Genomic DNA, 6,803 nt, shown 5'->3' on the forward strand with positions numbered 1-6,803 from the left:
CAGAGAGGCCCCTAGTTCTCACTTCTACCAATCTTAGCACGTGATTTTCATAGAGCTTGAAAGATGGTGCCTCCTCTCTGACACCTTTTGTGTTTGCCTTAGCCTAGGAAACAGAACCTGAAGCAAGGTAGAAGTACTAATGCTTTATTCAGTGATATAATCTCAGGGCATAGAACAATAAACAAAGTAAAGTCCCTGCTCTCAGGGAATGCATTTTAATGAGGGGATTAGAAAATAAACAAATAAATAGGTACATAAACTAGAGAAAGTGACAAAGTAAAAAGAATTCTACTTTATGTAGACTATCAGGGAAGGATTTTCTGAAGAGCTTATATCTGAGCAGAAACTTGAATGAAAAAGAAACAAATTATGTAAAATATCTGGAAGATGCACCTTCCATGCTCAAGGTAAGACTACTGCAAGAGTCTTTAGTACATAAGAATATACTAAACATACTGACGGAGGAGAAGAGAGATCATGTGGTTGGAACCAAATAACAGATGTCAAGAGAAATAGACATAAGGTTGAAAAGTTGTCTTTTGGGACTAGGTGGTGTCAGGTCTAATGGACCAGACTGAGAGATTTCATTCTAAGATGATTACCTAGGCCAATGGAGGGTTTGGGGAATGAGAGGTAAAAGTAGAAGAGTAGATGTCACTAAGAGAGCAATTGCAGTGGTCCAGGAAGAGAGGGTATGGTGAATATGGTGCGATGAATGTGAAGGTCAAGAATCAAGGCTCACACTCAGAGGCTGGATTTCAGGAGTAAGAGTACCCAGCAATGCAGCTCTGTTCCCTGCCTCACTTCCAAAAACTCTCTCACCTCTGCCTTCCACCTGTACCTGAAAAGAACATGAAATATCTAAGCCTGGAACCTGACTGTCAAGATCTAACCCTAGTTCTGCCACTTGCTTGTGTAATATGAACTTGAATAAGTTAATTTTCTGTGTTTCATCTTCTCTATCTTCATTATCTATAAAATGGGAATAATAATAATAAATAATAGTATTTATCACTTAGATTTTTGACATGCAAAGTGCCTAGAATAGTATCCACCACCTGACATAAGTATCAATAAATGATACCTAATAATATTACTAGATGTTTTCAACATCCTTTTTTTTCTTTTTTAAAGCTTTTATTTGGAAATAGTTTCGGATCCCTGGGTGGCGCAGCGGTTTGGCGCCTGCCTTTGGCCCAGGGCGCGATCCTGGAGACCTGGGATCGAATCCCACATCAGGCTCCTGGTGCATGGAGCCTGCTTCTCCCTCTGCCTATGTCTCTGCCTCTCTCTCTTTCTCTCTGTGACTATCATAAATAAATAAAAATTTAAAAAAAAATTAAAAAAAAAAAGGAAATAGTTTCAAACTTACAAAAAGGTTTGCAAAGTAAATAAGAGTTGTAAGGAATAATCTTCGATCTTTTATCCAGATTCGCTTATATTTAACATTTACACCATTTGCTTTATAATTTGTACTCCTTGATCTCTCTCTCTCTCTGTATTTTTTCCTGAATTATTTAAGGGTAAGTTACAAACATTATGGCCCTTTGCACCTAAATTCTTTAGTGGTTTTCCTATGAATGCCTACCATACAGTCATTTACTTCTTTAATTGATACAAGGCTTTCCTTTCAACTGCTATCCATGTTCCAATTTTATCAGTAATCTAGTGATGTCCTCTTTTCTTGTTGTTAAAATCTATTTTATTTTTCCCTTTTAAAAATTTAAATTCAATTAATTAACATATAATGTATTATTGGTTTCAGAGGTAGAGGTCAGTGATTCATCAGTCTTACATAACATCCAGTGCTCATTACCTCCCACACCCTCCTTAATGTCCATCATCCAGTTACCCCATCCCTCACCCACCTCTCCTCCAGCAACCCTGTTTGTTTCTTATGATTAAGAGTCTCTTGGGATGTCTGGGTGGCTCAGCGTTTGGGCATCTGCCTCCGGCTCAGGGCGTGATCACGGACTCCTGGGATTAAGTCCCATATCAGGCTCCTTGTATGGAGCCTGCTTCTCCTGTCCCTGTCTCTCTCTCTGTCTCTCATGCATAAATAAATAAAATCTTTAAAAAATAATAATAAAATAAAATCTTTTTTAAAAGTCTCTTATGGTTTGTCTCCCTCTCTGATTTTATCTTGTTTTATTTTTCCCTCCCTTCCCCTATGACCCTATTTTGTTTCTTAAATTCCACATATGAGTGAGATCATATACTTGTCTTTCTCTGATTGACTTATTTCACTTAGCATTGTATTCTCTAGTTCCATTCACATCATTGCAAATGTTTTCAACATCTTAAAATGTTGTATCTCTCTCTCTCTCACCTCTAAATTTGGCACCTGTTCTTACTACACCTGGAATGTATGTTGTTTAATTAATTCCAAACTCACCCTCCAACTCCCTACCTTAATGTTACCGCCTCTAGGGGGCCTTTTCTGATCCCATAAATGAGATTCAATTCTCTTCTTGTCTCTTGACCCACCACTCCATACTTACCTCCAGTAGTTACCCCCATCATAATTTCCAATAATCACTTGTTTTGTTTGATTTTCCTACTAGATCAAAACCTGAAGAAAAGAACAGTTGTTTGTTTTGTTCACCCCTGTATCCTCAAGGCCTACCATTGTACCTGGAAAACAGGTAGACATTAAATAGATATTAAAGAAATCAGTTCACCTAGCAAATTTGTAATATTAGCAAAAATAAGAAAATGTAGTAACCGAGCTCCCAGGGCCACATTATGACTTTCATGGGCCCTATCCTGCATAAATATATACATTTATAAATATAAGCACTGTGTCCACTGTGCATAATAAGTAAGTCAGCCCACAAGCATCAGCAACAGAAGAGTTAAAAGCAACAGAAAAAGTCAGAAGGGAGTAGAGAGAGGGCCAGAATCGGAAATTAGCTTGACTTCTGAGATGCAGTAGACAATGTAACTGTGATTCAACTATAAGGCTTTTATCTATAAGTAATGGATTCCTGAGTCCAATTCCCTAAACCATAACAGGAAAGCACAGAGATATGGCAAGGGCTGGGCTTAGTTGATTCAATAACTCAACACTGTCTGCAAATTTCAGGTTCTTTCTAATTCTCTATTCTTTTTTTTTTTTTAAAGATTTTATTTATTTATTCATGAGAGACACAGAGAAAGAGAGAGGCAGAGACACAGGCAGAGGGAGAAGCAGGGTCCATGCAGGGAGCCCGACGTGGGACTCAATCCTGGGTCCCCAGGATCACGCCCTGGGCTGAAGGTGGTGCTAAACCGCTGAGCCACCCAGGCTGCCCTAATTCTCTATTCTTCTGTCCACAGCATCAGATTCATCCCAAATCCAGTTCCCCTTCCTGTCATCAGATGACTGTCAGCAGAAATGGAGGCAACATCGCTCTTTGATTACATCCAGTGAGACAACCAGAAAATTTCAGTCCTACATGGTAGTCTGAGTAAGCCGGCATTAGGCATGCATCCAATCTGGATCAATAACAATCCCCTGGGGAATACCTCACACTGGCTAATCTAGCAAGTCAGGATCCTTTCCTAGAGTGAGGGATGCAGCATACACCAGAACAAAATCAGGAAATAGGAAGAACCCCTGCAAGAATTCAAGAGATGTGGAATGGGTTATCAGACATTGAGTACATAAATGGTATTTACATTAGACATATAATGTGTTTACAACAAGTAGGAAAAATTATCTGCATCAAGTAAATTAAAAGGTCAAGAGACCATTTAACCCAAAGGAATATCTTAAGGGAAAAGATTTATAGAGGGTGCTTTAGGAGAAAGCTGTGTTGTGAGCTGCCTCCCCAAACTCCTCCCCTTAAAGGGTGAAATGGAGCTGCTAAGGACTTGCCCTCCTACTTCAAACCTTAGTGAGGAGGGATTCCACGGGGCTACTCAAGGTGCTTAATATATCACCTCTACATTTGGGTGGCCAACAAAACTTGGAAGCTTACAAAATGTAGAAGTCTCTTTTTTTTTTTTTTAAAGATTTTATTTATTTATTCATGAGAATACACAGAGAGGAGAGAGAGAGGCAGAGACACAGGCAGAGGGAGAAGCAGGCTTCACGCAGGGAGCCCGACATGGGATTCGATCCTGGGTCTCCAGGATCAGGCCCTGGGCTGCAGGCGGCGCTAAACCGCTGAGCCACCAGGGCTGCCCTAGAAGTCTCTTTATTGGTAACATCAAATCATAAATGACCTCCGCTCATCAAACATCAATACTCAATCTTCACCTTACTTAACATATCAGCAGTTGAAACAGTTTCTTCACCTCCCTTCTCATAAACCAACATTCCAGGTTTTCCCCCAACCCTCATAGTCACTCCTCTATTCCTGGCTCCTCCTGACCCACCAACTCCTTGATGACAGAGTACTCCAGGGCTCTGAAACCTCCAGTATTCCTTGAACCTCTTTTTTTTTTTTTTTTTTTACCTACACTTATCCTCTCTATATGTTAACAGCTTCCAAATGTTCACCTCCAGCCCAGAACTCTCTTCAGACTAATATATCCACTACCTTTTCAAAGCCTCCACTTAGATATCTAATAGATATCTCAACATGTGCAAATACAAGTTCCAATTTTTCCATATAAACCTGCTCTTCCTTGACTGTCTCATCTCAAGTAATGGCAACTCCATCCTTCCATCTGCTCAAGCAGTTGGAATCATCCCTGACTCCTTTCTCTATCTCATATTCTACTTGCAACCCATCAGCAAAGGTACTTTTGCCATTGTCTCTGCTTTCAAAATATATTCAGCATAGATTACTTCTCACCATCTCCTCCATAATCTTTTACCTGATTACTTTAAATGCCTCCCAACTTTCTCCTTCCTTTTCTACCTAGATTATCACAAGAAGTTCCCTGGTTTTTTTCCATGCATGACCAGTTGGCTACCAGAATAATCCTTTTTAAAATATGAGCTGGTGTCATTCTCCTACATAGAACCCTCCATCCCATTCAGAGCAAAAGCCAAAGTCCTAATAGTGGCCTATCATATTCATCAGCACACACCTACCTAACCCCCAATGCACACACATACTTAACCCCCCCCCAATGCATATACATACCCCCCTGACCATGTCTCCCCTCACTTACTTCATTTGAACAGCTCCCTGTTCTTCCTTAAACACACCAGACACACTCTGACCCCAGGGCCTTGAGACGAGCTATTCCTTCAACCTCTAATGCCTTTATTCCCAACAAGCTGCATGGCTTGCTCCCTCAATTCTTTCAAATATCATCTTCTCAGTGAAGCTATTCCCGACCACCCCATTTGTTTATTCATGAGAGACACACAGAGAGGGGCAGAGACGTAGGCGGAGGGAGAAGCAGACTCCATACAGGGAACCCGAAGTGGGACTTGATCCCAGAACCCCAGGATCATTCCCTGAGCCAAAAGCAGACACCCAACCACTGAGCCACCCAGGTGTCCCCTGACCACCCCATTTAAAACAGCAATTCTCACCGCTTTCAGCAGGCCCTCCCCCCCTCCCCTGTTTTGTTCTTCATAGCACACACATGGCATGTCTGTTTCTATGGTAGTCTATCATTTACTTATTTGCCAGTCTCATCCCACAAAAATACAAGCTCCATGAGGGCAAGGATTTTTTTTTTTGGGGGTGGGGGGGGTCTGGGTTAAATGCTATATCCCCAGCATCTAGAACAGAGCCTGATATATGACAGGTACTCAATAAATATCAGCCAAATGATTGTGTTAGTATTTGCTTTCTATAGTTATGCATTGTTTGAATATTTTACAAGAATAAAATGTTCACTTATTCATTCAACAAATATAGATTCAGAAAAAACCCAAGCCCAGGCACTATGCTAGATGCTGGGTCAAGAGTAATGAGCATACCTAGGCTGACTACACTACCTGGGCTCATGGAGGTTAATCTAGTGATAGATTTTTGAAATAATAACAAATGAGTGTTAAGTACTGGAAGGAAGGGCCACAAGTCTACAAAAGCATATCACGAAGAAAGTTAGCCCTATCTAGACCAGATAAAAGTGGGTGGAGCGAAAGGAACTGGGAGGAGAGAGAAAACCATAGGAGACTGGTAGCTAGGCTCTCTGTTACATGATTTCTCTGTGATTTCACTCAGGAGTGCCACTGTTTAGCATCAAAAGTGCAAAAGTTGCACTCCATACTACTCATTGATGATTCCCTGAGGAAGTAGCACCTGAGCCAAGAAAGAGCCACACCCATTACAGAGGTGAAGGGGTAAGGGCAGGGCAGAGTAGAGGAGTAGTGTAGAGGCAGAGAAAACTATGGCTAAAGATTCTAGAGGGGAAGGACTATGGCACATTCTGGAACACAAAAAGCAAAGGGAGGGTGCAGGGAGAAGGGCCTGGAAGGGGAAAGAGTGACCAAGGTCTGGCAGGTTCTCAAAAAGACTCCAACTTTATTCTAAAAGAAATCAAAAGAGACAGGACCTTGTTTGGCTTCACTTCATTTTGTTTCATTTGCATTGTGGTGACATTACTGGACCTGTATTTTGAAAGTATTTTTGAAACTGCCTTTGTGGAGAATACTTTACCAGAGGCACCTGACCAGGTGCAGAAAGATGAGACAGGAAGCAGGGGGAGTAGTCCAGGAGATTTTAGTATATGTGCTGCCGAAGCAAGCACTGTCCAGGAGAGCAATGCTGGTAACTTGCCCCCGGGTAGAGAGGCAGGAAATGGGGAGGAGTCAACCAGTTCAAGAGATTTCATTACCTGTGTGTTATGGGTTGAATTTTGCTCCTCCAGAATTCATATGCTTAAACCCTAACCCCCAGCGCCTCAGAATG

At 41.3% G+C, this 6,803-nt stretch overlaps 1 long non-coding RNA gene across 2 annotated transcripts in view; it reads left to right on the top strand.

The window, feature by feature from the left end:
• The window catches only part of LOC140620252 (uncharacterized), a 66,269-nt gene that overhangs the window by 39,816 nt on the left and 19,650 nt on the right, over positions 1-6,803 (top strand). For both annotated transcript variants that reach the window (XR_012020037.1, XR_012020038.1), the window contains exons 4-5: positions 2,565-2,645; positions 3,319-3,449. This is a non-coding gene — a long non-coding RNA (uncharacterized lncRNA). The remainder of the gene's footprint in view (positions 1-2,564; positions 2,646-3,318; positions 3,450-6,803) is intronic.

Source organism: Canis lupus, chromosome 28, assembly GCF_048164855.1.
Source record: "Canis lupus baileyi chromosome 28, mCanLup2.hap1, whole genome shotgun sequence".
NCBI classification, from domain to species: Eukaryota; Metazoa; Chordata; class Mammalia; order Carnivora; family Canidae; genus Canis; species Canis lupus.